This window comes from Brassica napus, chromosome C1 (genome assembly GCF_020379485.1).
Source record: "Brassica napus cultivar Da-Ae chromosome C1, Da-Ae, whole genome shotgun sequence".
Lineage (NCBI taxonomy): Eukaryota > Viridiplantae > Streptophyta > Magnoliopsida > Brassicales > Brassicaceae > Brassica > Brassica napus.
The window spans coordinates 32,026,218-32,041,793 of NC_063444.1; the positions used below are offsets into that span (position 1 = coordinate 32,026,218).

Sequence of the window (15,576 nt, forward strand, 5' to 3'; positions counted from 1 at the left end):
CCGAAAAAAAAAAAAAAAAAAACTCCTCCCCGAGGAATCGATCTCCGAAGCAGACGATCACTTAAGCGATGCCGACACGAGCATGCCCCGGCTTCCCGAACAAGCGTATTGGTACTCGCATCCCACGTTGGATATGTCCTGATCAGACACGCGTTCACGGGAGTCGACCGTGTTGCGATTTAAACCAACACGGCCGAGACAGTGACTCCAACTCACCCTGTAATTTGCTAAGTAAGATTTGGCCCGCCGAACGCTTGAAAATTACGTTAGGGTCGACTTGGAACCGCCAACGTCGAAAACTCATAATTAACAACCAAACTCAAATGACGAACGATCGCGAGTCAAAGAAATCGACCGAGACAAAGTCATGACGAGCTAAACACTACGACGATTCAATATCTCGGACAACGTTTATATCAAGCAAACAGTCACTTCGAATCTTGAGAAATCATGCATTTGATAGACAAGTACAATTAAAGGAAAACAGTTAATACAATTCGACGAGTTGAAACAAAAAAGACTAAGCTTCCCGATCACTCTCGCGTTCGTTGAGGACGGAGAGCTCCGAAGCCCTGACGCTCGACTCACGAGCAGCCGGAGAAACATGCGCTTCGTCTGGTCTCGGGACGACCTCTGGATCAGCCAAATGACCTTCAAGAAGAGGCGCTGGGTCTTCGCGCCGTTCTTCAGTCGGATGAGTAGGCGGAACGTGAAGACTCGCTGCAGTCTCCGGATCGATCAAGCCGGCATTGGACCCATATGGATCGAGACTCGCCAAGGTTCGAGCATCCACAAACTGAGAGTCCAATACGAGAGGAGAAAGTGTGAGATCTTCCTCGGGTATCTCGCCCACCCTAAGCCTCTCGGCTTCCTTCTCATATTTCTTCTCTTGCTCGGCGAATATCTCGATAGTAGCTTGCGAGATGTCGCTCCCAGCCCTCCTCAAAGCCTCGAGGCATTTCCTGGTTCCGAAGGCTCGGCTATGAAGCAACCGGGCCTCTTCATAGGGACCTCGTCGCTCTTCTCGGGAGCGAATCCTAGCGAAGCGACGATTAGCTTTTGCGGCCATCTCGGCCTCGACTCTTCCTCTTTCCCTCGTCACTTCCAGGATCCTGGAATCTCTGAGGCGCCTCATCTCTCTTTCATGAGACTCAACGAGCGAAACCTTCTCGCCCTCAAGTTCGGCGTTCTTCCGCTCGAGCTCACAAACGACTCCCCGAGATACCTCCAACTCGGCTTTGAGCTCATCTCTCCAAGCGATGATGCGAGCAACCATCCCGTTAAGCCTCTCGACGTCAGCCCTCGATGCGTTCAGCTGGTGAGCAGAAGCTTCCTCTTTCGCCGCGTGCTCCTTCTTAGCCAGCTCGAGTTCGCCCAAAGCTCCCTTCAGGGCAGTGTCGTACTTATCGATCACGACGTTCGTCGCACTATCCCCCTAAACAAACGAGGAGATGAAATTGTAAGAAAAAGTTAAAGGACAAAGCAAAAAAAAAAAAAAAAAAAAAGGGGGGCCGAGTCATTTACCAGCAGCTTGGCCCTCGCGGCTTCCTCGTATTCACCCCCAAAAATGAGGTCCTTCACAGCAGGCAAAGGTTTCGCCCTCCCCCTTAATTGGCGAAGGAACTCTCCACACTTCTCGGGGACGTACACTAGAGGGGCCGGTCCCTCGTAGTGAAATGAAACCTTGTCTGGAAAGTTGACTCCGGGCACCCTCCTCAAGATAGCGGAGCCGCGAGAAGAAGTGCCGATCTGAGCGACCCCTTCCCCAATGGGAGCCGGAGTTCCCTCGCGAGAAGACGCCAGAATAGGAGATCGCCCCTCATCGCCGACCTCGTTGTTGCGTCTCCTGATCAAAAGCGGCGACTCCCCGCTGTCATCTTCAGAACCGTCCGGACGGGTGTCGTTAAGAGAAATTTCAGATTCCTCCCCTTCGCCAGCTTCTGCCACGTCGTCCCGTTCTCCAGAGATTTCAGCCTCAGGATCCTCCTCTTCGGGTTGAAGTTCTTCTTCTTGAACATCACCCTCCTCAATCTCAGTCGGCTCCTCGGGATTCTCCGACTGCTCGTCAACAGACCTCTTCGTCCTCTTCTTCTTCTTCTTCTTTTTCTTATGGGGTTCGCCAGAAGGAGGAACGTCGCTCGCCTCCTCGGCGCTCCCCTCGACCCCCGAGCCGCCCCTCTTCCTTTTCTTACCCTTCCCCGCGCTTCTAGCGCCAGAAGGGGAAACCGTGCGAGGAACCGTCGCTGAGGGTCCTTCCTCGCTAGCCAGTCCCAGCTGGGCGGCTAACATCGCGCTCAAATCGGGAAGAGTTCCCATCCTCTTTGCTTCAGAAAATTGCTTCTAGATGTCCTTCGGGAAGATATCTAGTCGCTTGGTGCGAATAGGAAGAACGGTCGGAAGGTCAGATCTCCACTCTCCTGAAAACATAAGGCAGAAAGGTCAGGACGCGATAAATAAACTTTGCGATCGAAAGAATAACTAGAAACGGCGAGAGAACGCACTTCAAGCGATCCGATCCTTAAGCTCGCGAATCTTCTCGACGGTAATCGCGGACCAACGGTAGATCCGAAGCAAAGCGATGGCTCGAACGCTCTTTAGGAAATCTTCAGGATAGACCGGAGAAGTGGGATGGCCAACTGCAAGCACAACAAAAAGAAAGTTTCGTTAAGATCAACAGAATCAGACGTAGCTCGCGACAAGATATTCTACCACAAGAACGGTTCCATAGGACCCGATAGTCCTCTCGAGGAGGCTCCTCGAAAGCCGAGTCGTCGGACTTAATGAAGAAGTAGGAGCGCTGCCAATTCTGCATTTTGTTTGGATGACCGGCGCACACGTTGCAGTTTGGTCGCATCTTTACCGAGTAGGTTCCGTCCTTCATATCGGTTATCGAGGTCATCTCCTCGAACGACCTGACGCTCATCGGCATGTCGATCTCTTCCGCCAGAACTGATAGAGTGATGGCTAGTCGCAGCGAGCCGTTCAGTAACTGACTAATCGCGAGATCTCGCCGCCTAGCGTACGCGGTGATCAGTCGCGGGATGGGGAACCAACAGCGAGTGTCGTCCTGGAAATAAGATTCGTAAACTGTTTGGTACCCGATCGGAGGAGACCAAGGTCTTTGCTCCTTCGTAGGAATAAGGAAAGTCACGCCTGTGGCGTTCTGGGCCCGAAGAACCCTCTTCACGCTTCTCAGGGTCGACTTAGTCTCCTCCACATCGTCCCAATCTTGACCAGCCACGAAAGCAGGGCGCAATAAGTCGGGATGTAGTCGTGGAAGCTCTTCAAAAATCCCTTCGGGATAGAAGGTTGTCGGAAACAACTCGGCTTCAGAGTCGTCGTCTTCTGAAGGATCGCCCTCCACTGCGCGAGCTCTAAAGATAATCGAATCAACGGGCACCGCCCCGCTCTGCCCGTCTCTCGCACACTCCGTCGCGTCCCTCACGACAACGTTCTCGCTCCCTTACCTCGCAAGCCGTGTGGCATCTGCGACCAGAAATCTCTGGGAGCGAGACAAATCGACCGTGTCCATCATCGCCTCGTGATGGGTCGACTCGAGACCCCCGATACAACCTCCGCCAAAACCCCTTGCCGTAGCCGATGCCGCCGCAACCGATTTCCCTTTTTGCTGCCTCGATAACCCCTGAGCCGACGACATGATAGAACAAGGCGGCGGAGAACGCGTCGAGTGAAGATTATAACACTTAGAGAGATAAAAGGAGAGAGAGAAAGTACCTTTGATCGCGGAGGAAACTTGAAGAAATGAGAGGGGATCGGCGTATTTATAAGGAAAAGAGAAGGGGGGAACTCGAGGCATCATTATTAGGTCTATTCGGGCCTAGGTGGGCCTCGAAACTCTCCCTAAAAATCCAGCGGACCCTCGCGACGTTTCGGCTTCTCGGTACATTTAAAAGAAAAAAAAAGAGGGGAGAATTCGAGGTGTCGTCATTAAGCCTAAACGGGCCTAAATGGGCCTTGAAACTCTCCCAAATGTCCAGCGGACCCTCGCGACGGTTCGGCTTCTCGTCTAAATCGGATGTCGGTCATCTTAAAATTAGAATAAACCAACGGTTAATCTAGATATGTCAGTCGGGACCTGAATATCCGCGACTAATCGGCCTTGAGTGGAAATATTCCAGAACCTTTCCTGCGACACGACGATTAAAAGAAGACATAAAAGCCTCTACTGCTCGCTTCCGAGAGAACGACGCTGTGCGACTCATCGACCAACCGCTCCAACCTTCCGACAGGCCTCCTATTCCCTCAAACCTTCAAACCTTAGAATCCATCACGAGCTGGAAAGCACTTCGCTCACTAATGGACTGGGGGGGGACTTACTGTAGAGGATGGATTTGACCATCCCACAAGGCCCGAGGAATAGGAAGGCCTGGTCTGGATTTGGAAGAGCGATGGCTCGATCGGTCGTCTTAAGAGTCAGGTCTCTCGGCTTGACTCTTGAGTATTTTTAGTTGATCATCATCGACTGAAGTACGTTCGGCTCAGCGGCTGCTCGGACGCCTACGGGCTTCTCGGCCCAGCAGAGGAGGCCCACCAAGATGGCGTAAATTAGGTCAAGGACGAGGTATCAGGATGTCTATATAAGGGAAAGGGGAGACAACAAGAAAAGGATCCGAAATCACTGACTAACACTTGACGGCTAGATTAGGGTTTTCACCTTTGCTTCATCTCGCCGTTAGTTGTACTTTTCCGGTAGCTCATCGAGCCCCCGGATTCCTTTCTGTCGCACTCTCTTCTTTTCCCTTGTAACCGACCGAATGTTTTTTCTCCGACCATTAATAAGACGTCTTTGTTTAAACTCACATCTTATTATTTACCGTTTTCCGATCAAACAGGCCCCACGGTGGGTGCCAACTGTTTGATCGGAAAACGGTAAATAATAAGATGTGGGTTTAAACAAAGACGTCTTATTAATGGTCGGAGAAAAAACGTTCGGTCGGTTACAAGGGAAAAGAAGAGAGTGCGACAGAAAGGAATCCGGGGGCTCGATGAGCTACCGGAAAAGTACAACTAACGGCGAGATGAAGCAAAGGTGAAAACCCTAATCTAGCCGTCAAGTGTTAGTCAGTGATTTCGGATCCTTTTCTCGTTGTCTCCGCTTTCACTTATATAGACGTCCTGATACCTCGTCCTTGACCTAATTTACGCCATCTTGGTGGGCCTCCTCTGCTGGGCCGAGAAGCCCGTAGGCGTCCGAGCAGCCGCTGAGCCGAACGTACTTCAGTCGATGATGATCAACTAAAAATACTCAAGAGTCAAGCCGAGAGACCTGACTCTTGAGCCGACCGATCAAGCCGTCACTCTTCCTAATCCGGGCCAGGCCTTCCTATTCCTCGGGCCTTGTGGGATGGTCAAATCCATCCTCTACAGAGAGGATCTCATAGGAGACTGAAGAACCGTCGGGACCAGAAGCCGCCAAAGTGAGCGCGGAGTTTATCGACACTGAGAAAACGGAGTTCGAGTGTTTGGCTTTGGTAGAGAAGAGATTCTTCGAAACGATCAGCGCTATGTCCTTGTTGGGTATGGATCTGACTATCCCAAAAGACCCACATGATAATTGTCCCGACACATGATCAAAACATGTGAGCTCGGCTCGTCGACTCGCGAACCAGTAGTCAGCTCGACTTCAGACTACTTTTAGCCGTCGACGACTCGGTTCAGCGGCCCGACATCTCGGCCCAATCGTCGAGAAGGCCCGTTAGGTCAAGGCGAATTAGGTCAACAGGAGATCGTCTATAAAAGGAGGAGAAGAAGCAACGATGAGGGGATACGCAAATTACTACACTCACTTTCGGTTAGATCTAGGGTTTCATATCTTATCATCTCGCCGACTTGTACGGTTCGACGAACTAGCTTTCGCCGGACTAATTCCGATCACTCTCTTTTCTCTTTTTGTAACTCCGTTTCGACTCATTGATCTAATAAAACACGTCTCTGTCTTGACCCACCGACAAGAACTCGTCATTTTCTTTTTACTAGTTTATTGACAGTGTGGGTTCAAACAGTCCTTTTGGTTGTTAATGGCTTTCTCGACATCAATGGTTCACTTGGATGGGAAGCTAGAGGGCTTTCATTATGATCTAGCTACAATTCTATGATTTAAGAAAACTTCGTGGGGTTAAACAATATTTATAGGTTTTGATATATCCTCTTTAGGATTGGAAGTCGGTTGTATAATGTTTTATTTTTTATTTTTATTTTTCCTTTCGTTGATATAGATAGTTTATTTATCCTTTTTATTTTTACTTTTCCATTGATTTATCATTTGACCTCCTTTTCTGATAAGTCTTTTTACCATTTCACAAACTTTCCATCTTAAATTATATTTTTACTCATGTACTTCGTTTTTGTGTTCTTTTGTTACAGTTTTTTCCTTTTTAGTTATTTTGATATGTTTTAAAATAAATTGTGTAATATTTTTTTTTTAAATGAAAGAAAACAATATATTCTTATAAAGAAATAGCTTTAAATAACCAGAAAACAAATTTTTGTTTCTAAACTAGCATTTAAGAGTCAAAATGACCAAAATATATTTCTTGAAAAGAGATAAAAGATAATTACAACGCCTTCTATATATATATATAATAAATATTTAGATAAATATTATTTTTTTTAAATGTACAAAAACAATTTCGAATTTTCTTTTGAAAAGTTTTTTTATAAATATGACTAGGATAGGCCCGCCCTGCGGGCGGGGTATACTTTACTTGTGATTTCGGTTTTTATTTTTGTTTGATTTGGTGGTTGGTATTTTAGGTTTGTATTTCCAAAAGATGTTTATAATAGTGTTTATTGTTTGTTTTGCTGGTTTGTGTTTTGGTGTTTTAGGCGAATATGACATTTTAAGTGATGAATGATTATATCTATTTTAGTTAATTTTTGATGTTTGCTTATTTTCACTTGTTTTTGTATTTTTATTTGCTGTCAAATATATTTTAATTACATAATATTATTTTAGTTATTATCTTTTTTTTTGTTATATTTTTTATAATGAGAACACATTTTACATCATCTTCGCATATGTCTAACTTTTTCTTTATTTTTTATTATTCTTGTTAGAGATTATAAAGTTTTATTAGCATGATACGATTTTAATGATTGAAATGGTATACATTTATTAAATGTTTGTTCAATTTTTTTGTACATAGTAAGTATTATTCAAGTTTTTATTGTTGTGGTTAGATTAAATACTCAAAACATTGATTAGTTTCTATTTTGTTTATATCGAATGTACTCGTATTTTTAATAAAATTTTATTATTCAGTTTCAGTGTATTATTAGTGATTGTATGAACAATAGCCTTTAGAAGTTTCAGTCGACAAAGACAAATAGTGAACCAAATCGCAGCTAAACCAAAAAAGTAACTTATAAGTAAATGTAGCCCCTGGATCCGATTCGCTCATATTCCCCGTCATATGGCTGGAGGAGTATTACTTCTGCTAGATCTCTGGTTTGTAAAGGACTAATTAAAAGGGTGGGAACAGGATCATCTATTTCAGTATGGAATGATCCATGGCTCCCATCCACTCGCCCGAGACCAGCTAACAAAAACCTTCATAATAGTTACCCGGAGCTCACAGTGGATTCTCTCATTAATTCGGAATCCCGCACATGGAATTTACAGGCAATTAGGGATTTGGTGGATCCACACGATGCAAAAATAATCGAAAGTATACCATTGTGTAGAAATCGGATGGAAGATAGGAATGGATGGCATTTCACCAAGAATGGGAAATATACAGTACAATCAGGGTACCAAGTGGAAAGGATTTATCCTGATAAGGAAAAGCCACCAGAATTTTATGGACCCAATGTTGATATACTTAAAGCTTTCTGCTGGAAAGTGAGGTGTCCTCCAAAGTTAAAGCATTTTTTATGGCAGTTGATATCAGGATGTATGGCGGTAACGAAAAATCTAAGGGCAAGAGGAATACAAGGAGATACGTGCTGTGCACGGTGTGGTGATCCTGAAGAATCAATAAACCATGTGTTTTTTGAATGTCCCCCAGCTCGTCAAGTCTGGGCACTATCTAAAATTCCATCAAATCCGAATATTTTTCCTATTGGCTCTCTTTTTGCTAATATGGACCATCTATTTTGGAGAGTTAATCCAAAGATGGAGGATCATCAGTTTGCATGGATACTATGGTACATTTGGAAGGGTCGAAACAATAAAGTATTCAGTAATCTTGATATTGATCCCAGGGAAACACTTCGATTAGCAGAACTAGAATCAACACTTTGGGCTGAGGCACAGGTTAGTAACAACAGGTGTGCACAAGAAGTACAAGTTAGGCCTAACGTAGGAACCACAGGAAGATGGTGTTTCACAGATGGTTCTTGGAAAGATAACGACCTATTTTCAGGACAAGGTTGGCTCAGTACATTATCAGGGTTTGATGGTTTACTAGGAGCAAGGAATGTAAGGGCTTGTCTTTCACCGCTTCATTCGGAGATGGAGGCATTAATTTGGGCAATGGAATGCATGAGAAACTTAAGACAGTTTCAGGTTACGTTTGCAACGGATTGTTCTCAATTGGTGAAGATGGTTTCAGAACCAGAAGAATGGCCAGCATTTGAAAGCTACCTGGAAGATATTAAGCTGTTGAGAAGAAGTTTCGTCAACTCAGATATTGTTCATGTACCTAGGACGGAGAATACAAGGGCGGATAGTTTGGCACGTAGTGCTCGGCAACAACCGTCTTTCGTCGTACACATGGATTCAGAGTTACCACTTTGGTTTACAGGGTCTATATGAGTCTGTAATCTTTTTGCTGTCAAAAAAAAAAAAAAAAAAAAAAAAAAGTAAATGTAGCCAACCTACTAATAATTTGTCCTCTGTGGCTTGGCAAATACCTAAATGTACACGCAAAACCCCATCATCAAACTATCTTCTTCCTTCTCTTCTTTACCTCTGCTTCATTCTCTTCTCTCCTCTGCTTTGATCTGTGTTTTTTTAAGTCATACAGCCATCACTGCCAAGCCGTGACCACACCACCTCCTCGCCACTCAGACTCTGCCGTCACCATGACCCTACCACCATTTCTCAACCGTGCTATAACAACTTTCATTATACTCATGATAATAGGGTTTTTGCCTATTGCAAATGTTGTAGTATAGTGGGGTGAATGTTGAACCAGTCCTAGTGATGTGAATCAGTGAGAATACAAGTCATTTCTTAAGCTAAGCAGATTCAATAGTGGTGAGTGTGTGACAAGTAACAATAGCAAACAGAGCAATACAACAAGGTTTTAATCAATTTAGACAAGTGAATCCATGGGTATTGGGAATTGACTTCAAGTAACTGTTTGATCGAAAAACGGTAATAAATAAGATGTGGGTTTAAACAAAGACGTCTTATTAATGGTCGGAGAAAGAACGTTCAATCGGTTACAAGGGAAAAGAAGAGAACGCGACAGAAAGAAAGTCGGTGGCTCGATAAGCTACCGGAAAAGTACAACTAACGGCGAGATGAAGAAAGGTGAAAACCCTAATCTAGCCGCCAAGTGTTAGTCAATGATTTCGTATCCTCTTCTCGTCGTCTCTCCTTTCCCTTATATAGGCGTCCTGGTGCCTCGCCCTTGACCTAATTTACGCCGTCTTGGTGGGCCTCCTCTGCTGGGCCGAGAAGCCCGTAGGCATCCGAGTAGCCGCTGAGCCGAACGTACTTCAGTCGATGATGATCAACTAAAAGTACTCAAGAGTCAAGCCGAGAGACCTGACTCTCGAGCCGACCGATCGAGCCGTCGCTCCTCCTAATTCGGGCCAGGCCTTCCTATTCCTCGGGCCTTGTGGGATGGTCAAATCCATCCTCTACAGTAAGTCCCCCCCTAGTCCATTAGTGAGCGGAGTGCTTTCCAGCTCGTGATGGATTCTAAGGTTTGGAGGTTTGAGGGAATAGAAGGCCTGTTGGAAGGTTGGAACGGTTGGTCGATGAGTCGCACTGCGTTGTTCTCTCGAAATCGAGCAGTAGAGGCTTTTATCTCTTCTTTTGGTCGTCGTGTCGCAGGAAGGGTTCGTCGCGAGGGTTCGCTGGACATTTGGGAGAGTTTCAAGGCCCATTTAGGCCCGTTTAGGCTTAATGACGACACCTCGAATTCTCCCCCATCTCTTTTTTTTTAATGAACCGAGAAGTCGAAACGTCGCGAGGGTCCGCTGGGTTTCTAGGGCGGATTTTGAGGCCCGTTTGGGCCCGAATAGACCTAATGATGTCGCCTCGAGTTCCCCCCTCTCTCTTTTCCTTATAAATACGCAGACCCCCCTTCATTTCTTCAAGTTTTTCTCCGCGATCAAAGGTACTTTCTCTCTCTGTCCTTTATCTCTCTAAGCGTTGTTAGATTCATTCGAAACATTCTTCACCGTTCCGTTCTGCAATGTCGTCGGGTCAGAGGCTATCGAAGCAACAGAAGGGAAAGGCAGTCGCAGCGACGTCGAATCTGACTAGGAATCCCGACGGGGGTCGTGTCGGTGATCCGGAGGCGATTCATCGCGCGGCAATGATGGACACGGCGAATCTATCCCGCTCTCATCAACTTCTGGTTGCGGATGCTGCGAGACTCGCGAGAGAAGGATGTCAGAACGTCGTTGCGAGGGATGCAATGGAATGTTCGAGAGACGGGCAGAGCGGGGCAATGCCCGTTGACTCGATCACTCTGAGAGCTCGACCTGCGGAGGTTGGTCTCTCGGAGGACGATGATTCTGAGGCCGAGTTCTTCCCGACCACTTTTTACCCCGATGGGATTTTCGAAGAGCTTCCTCAACTCCATCCCGATTTATTGCGTCCTGCCTTCTTGGCCGGTCAGGACTGGGAAGGCGTAGAGGAGACAAAGTCGACTCTTGGAAGCGTGAAGAGGGTTCTTCGGGCCGCGGGTGCCGTAGGCGTGACCTTCCTTGTGCCTATGGAAACGCAGAGACCCTGGTCTCCTCCGATGGGGTACCAGACGGTGTACGAATCCTATTTTCAGGAAGACACTCGTTGCTGGTTCCCCATCCCGCGACTGATCACAGCATACGCCAGACGTCGAGATCTCGCGATCAGTTAGCTGCTGAATAGCTCGCTGCGTCTAGCGGTCACTTTGTCGGTTTTGGTGGAGCAGATCGGCATGCCGATGAGCGTTAGGTCGTTCGAGGAGATGACCTCGATAACTGACATGAAAGATGGCACTTACTCGGTGAAGATGCGACCGAACTGCAATGTGTGTGCCGGTCATCCGAATAAGACGCAGAATTGGCAGCGCTCCTACTTCTTCCTTAAGTCTGACAGCTCGGCCTTCGAGGAGCCTCCCCAAGATGATTACCGAGTTCTTTGGAACCGTTCTTGCGGTAGAATACTCTGTCGCGAACCGTAAGCGATTTGTCGATTCTAACCAACCATTTTTTTGCTTTGTATGCAGTTGGCCATCCTACCTCCCCAGCATATCCCGAAGATTTCTTGAGGAGTGTTCGCGCCGTCGCTCTGCTTCGAGTCTATCGTTGGTCTGAGATCTCCGTCAAAAGGATCCGTGAGCTTAAGGATCGAATCGCTCGAAGTACGTTCTCTCGCACCTCTAGACAGTGCTCTTTTAGTCGCAAGTTTTTCTGTCGCGTCCAGACCCTTCTGCCTTATGTTTTCAGGAGAGTGGAGATCCGACCTTCCGACCGTTCTTCCCATTCGTGCTAAGCGACTGGACATCTTCCCGAAAGACATCCAAAAACAAATCACCGAGGCGAAGAAGATGGGCACTCTTCCTGATTTGAGCGCAATAATAGCGGCCCAGCTGGGGCTGACTAGCGGGGAAGGGCCCTCAACGGCGGTTCCTCGTTCTGACGAGGTTTTCCCTTCCGATGCCAGAAGTGCGGGGAAGGGCAAGAAAAGAAAAAGAGGCGATGGTTCGGGAGCCGGGAGGAGTACTGAGGAGACAAGTGATGTCCCTCCTTCCAGTGAGCCCCGGAAGAAAAGAAGAAGTCCACCGGCGAGCAGTTGGAAGATGCTGACGAGCAGATCGAGCAAGAGGAAGAGGATGCTCGAGGAGAAGAAATTCAGCCCGAAGAGGGGGGTTCTGGGGCTGAAGCCTCGGAGGGACGGAATGACGAGGAGGGAGTAAGCGAAGGAGGGGAACGCGACACTTCTCTTAACGCCGCCTGCTCGGGTGATTCCGAGGAAGATAGCGAAGGGTCGCCACTCCTGATAAGGAGGGGAAACGACGAAGACGATGATGAGAGGCGGTCTCCTGTCCTGACGTTTCCTCGCGAGAGAACTCCAGTTCCCGTCGGAGGAGGGGCCGTCCAGATCGGTACTTCTTCCCGTGGCTCGGCTATCCTAAGGAGTGCTCCCGGATTCAGTTTTCCCGATAAGGTCGACTTCCATTATGAGGGACCGGCTCCCTTAGTGTACGTTCCAGAGAAATGTGGGGAGTTTCTCTGTCAACTAAGAGGGAGGGCGAAACCTCTTCCTGCTGTGAAGGACCTTATCTTCGGGGGTGAATACGAAGAAGCTGCAAGGGCCAAACTGCTGGTAAACGGCTTGGTCCTTTTTTTTTTAAATTCCTTGACTCCTAACCTCTCACGATTTCCATTGTGTCGCGTGTTCAGGGTGATAGCACGATGAATGTCGTGATTGATAAATACGACACGGCGCTTAAAGGAGCCTTGGGGGAGCTCGAGCTGGCCAAGAAAGAGTTTGCTGAGAAGGAAGAGGTTTCTGCTCGTCAACTGAACGAGTCAAGGGCCAATCTGCAGAAGCTCGACGGGGTGATGGCTCGCACCGTTGCTCGGCGCGATGAGTTTAAAGCCGCGCTGGAGTCGTCTCGAAGAACCATCCGCGAGCTTGAACAGAAGAATGCTGACCTCGAGAGCGAGAAGGCTTCGCTCGCTGCCACGCACGAGCGAGAGATGAAACGTCTGAGAGACTCCAGAATCTTGGAGGTGACGAGAGAAAGGGGGAGGGTTGAGGCGGAAATGACCGCCAAGGCTAGTCGTTGCTTCGCCAGGATTCGTTCTCGAGAGGAGCGTCGGGGTCCTTACGACGAGGCTCGGTTACTTCACAGCCAAGCCTTCGGGACTAGGAAGTGCCTCGAGGCCTTGAAAGGAGCCGGGAACGACATACCGCAAGCCTCTATCGATATGTTCGTCGAGTACGAGAGGAAGTACGAACAAGAGGCTGAGCAGCTGAAGATTGGCGAGATCCCTGAAAGCGATTTTATACTCTCTCCTCTCGTGTTGGAATCTCAGTTTGTGGATGCTCGGATTCTGGCGGGTCTCGATCCGTATGGTTCCAACGCTGGCTTAATTGACCCGGAGACCGCGGCGAATCTGCATGTCTCGTGTACTTTTCCGGTCGGAGAAAGGCGCGAGGAACCGACGCTTCCTATCGAAAACCCTTTGACTGTTCTTGAGGAAGGGGTGCCTGGTCGAGGAGCCCGAGTCGATGGAAATAACGTTCCTGTCCTCGTGCTTTCGGACACTTCAGTCGAGGGTCGCGATTCGCTGCCTCCAGAAGAGTCTCATCGGGATGGCGAGGAAAACACTGGCGAGGTGTCGGAGGATGCTGCGGTGCAAGTCTCTTCGATTGCCCGCGAATCGAGCGTTAGGGCTTCGGAGCTTTCCGCCCTTAATGATCGCGAGAGTGATCGGGAAGCTTAGTTTTCCTTGTTTGTTGTTTTCTTTTGAGTCTCAGAGGATTTATGTTGTTGCCTTCTAGACTTTCGCCTTTCGAGGCTTTTGCTTTGTTGTTCTTCCGTTACAACTCTTCGAATCGTATTATCTGTTTGTCTTTTATTGTACTCGTCTATCAAATGCATGATTTGTCAAGATTTGAAGTGACTATTTGTTTGGTGTAACAGTATTCGAGATATCGAATCGTTGTAGTTTTGGGCTCGTTATGACGTTGTCTTGGTCGATTTCTTTGACTCGCGATCGTTCGTCATTTGAGTTTAATTGTATTCGAGACAGTTGTATTGTTAAGCTCGTCATGACTTTGACTCGGTCGATTTCTTTGACTCGCGATCGTTCGTCGTTTGAGTTTAGTTATAAGTCCTCGACGTTGACGGTTCCAAATCGACCCTAGCGTAATTTTCAAGCGTTCGGTGGGCCAAACATTACTTTAGTAAATTACAGGGTGAGTTGGAGTCATTGTCTCGGTCGTGTTGGTTTAAATCGCAACATGGTCGACCCCCGTGAATACGTGTCTGATCAGGACATATCCATAGTGGGACGCGAGTACCGATACGCTTGTTCGAGAAGCCGGGACGTGCTCGCGTCGGCACCGCTTAAGTGATCGTCTGCTTCGGAGGTCGATTCCTCGGGGAGGGGGTTTGTATTTTTTTTTTTTTTCGGCTGGACCCCTTTTTTTTTTGGGCTGCCTACGTATCCCTTTGTGGGAATCAAGCCATTCGTAGTTCTTAGATTGCGAGTAAAAGTGGCTTTTGAGGCGCATTTACTCGTTTTTTTTTTTTTTTTTTTTTTTAGGAGACCGAGTAAAAGTGGCCTTAGTGGCGCATTTACTCGGTAAAGTGTTCGTTTTGACTAAGGATGGAAGAGGCGGAGATGTTTGGAGTTCCAAGCTCTCGGTACTGCTTCGCCTGTTGAAGTCTCGAGGCGGTATACTCCTGGTTTGATGACTTCGACTATCTTGTATGGTCCTTCCCAGTTGGCTCCAAGCTTGCCGGCTTTCCACTCCTTAGTATTTTCGAAGACCTTTCTTAAAACAAGATTTCCCATTTCGAGGGGACGCGACTTAACCTTCTGGTTGTAGTAGCTCTCGATTTGATGCTGGTAATTTTGGATACGGAGCAGTGCTTGGTCGCGCTTTTCCTCGATGTCGTCGAGTGCGTCGAGCAGCATGTCACGGTTGAGTTCGACGTTTTGCGGCATTCGTGATCGGCGCAAACTCGTCACATTCACTTCTGCGGGAGCCATTGCCTCGACGCCGTAGGCCATTGAGAAGGGCGTGGCCTTCGTCGCTCCGCGAGGAGTTGTTCTGTGGGACCACAGGACACCATCTAGTTCATCCGCCCAGCAACCCTTCTTTAAGTCGAGTCGTTTCTTCAGACCGTCGATGATGGTCTTGTTCGTCGACTCAGCTTGGCCGTTACTCTGCGGGTTTCTCGGGGTCGACATGTTGAGTCGAATTCGCCATCTGTCGCAGAATCCCTTGAAATGATGCGAGATGAATTGCGAACCGTTGTCTGTTATGATCTCGTATGGGAGCCCGTGTCGGCAGATTATGTTCTTCCAGACGAAATTTTGCACCTCCTTGTCGGTGATGTTGGCATAGGCTTCGGCTTCGACCCACTTGGTGAAGTAGTCTGTGAGGACCAGGATGAACTTCTTTTGGCGAGATGCCGGCATTGGACCGATGATGTCCATTCCCCATCGCATGAATGGGTATGGAGCAGTCAGGGTATGAAGGAACTGCGTTGGGCTGTGTAAGGTGGGAGCATGACGCTGGCATTTGTCGCACTTGCGCACGTATTTCTCGCAGTCGGCGTTCATGGTTGGCCAGTAGAATCCCAGATTCTTCACTTTTAATGCAAGAGCTCGTCCCCCCGAGTGATTGCCTGCTGCTCCTTCATGTGTTTC

The 15,576-nt window shown here is 47.8% G+C and overlaps 1 pseudogene; it reads right to left on the reverse strand.

The window, feature by feature from the left end:
- The window catches only part of LOC106393080, a 28,796-nt pseudogene extending 18,968 nt beyond the window's left edge, over nucleotides 1–9,828 (reverse strand).
- Between the last annotated feature and the right edge of the window lie 5,748 nt (nucleotides 9,829–15,576).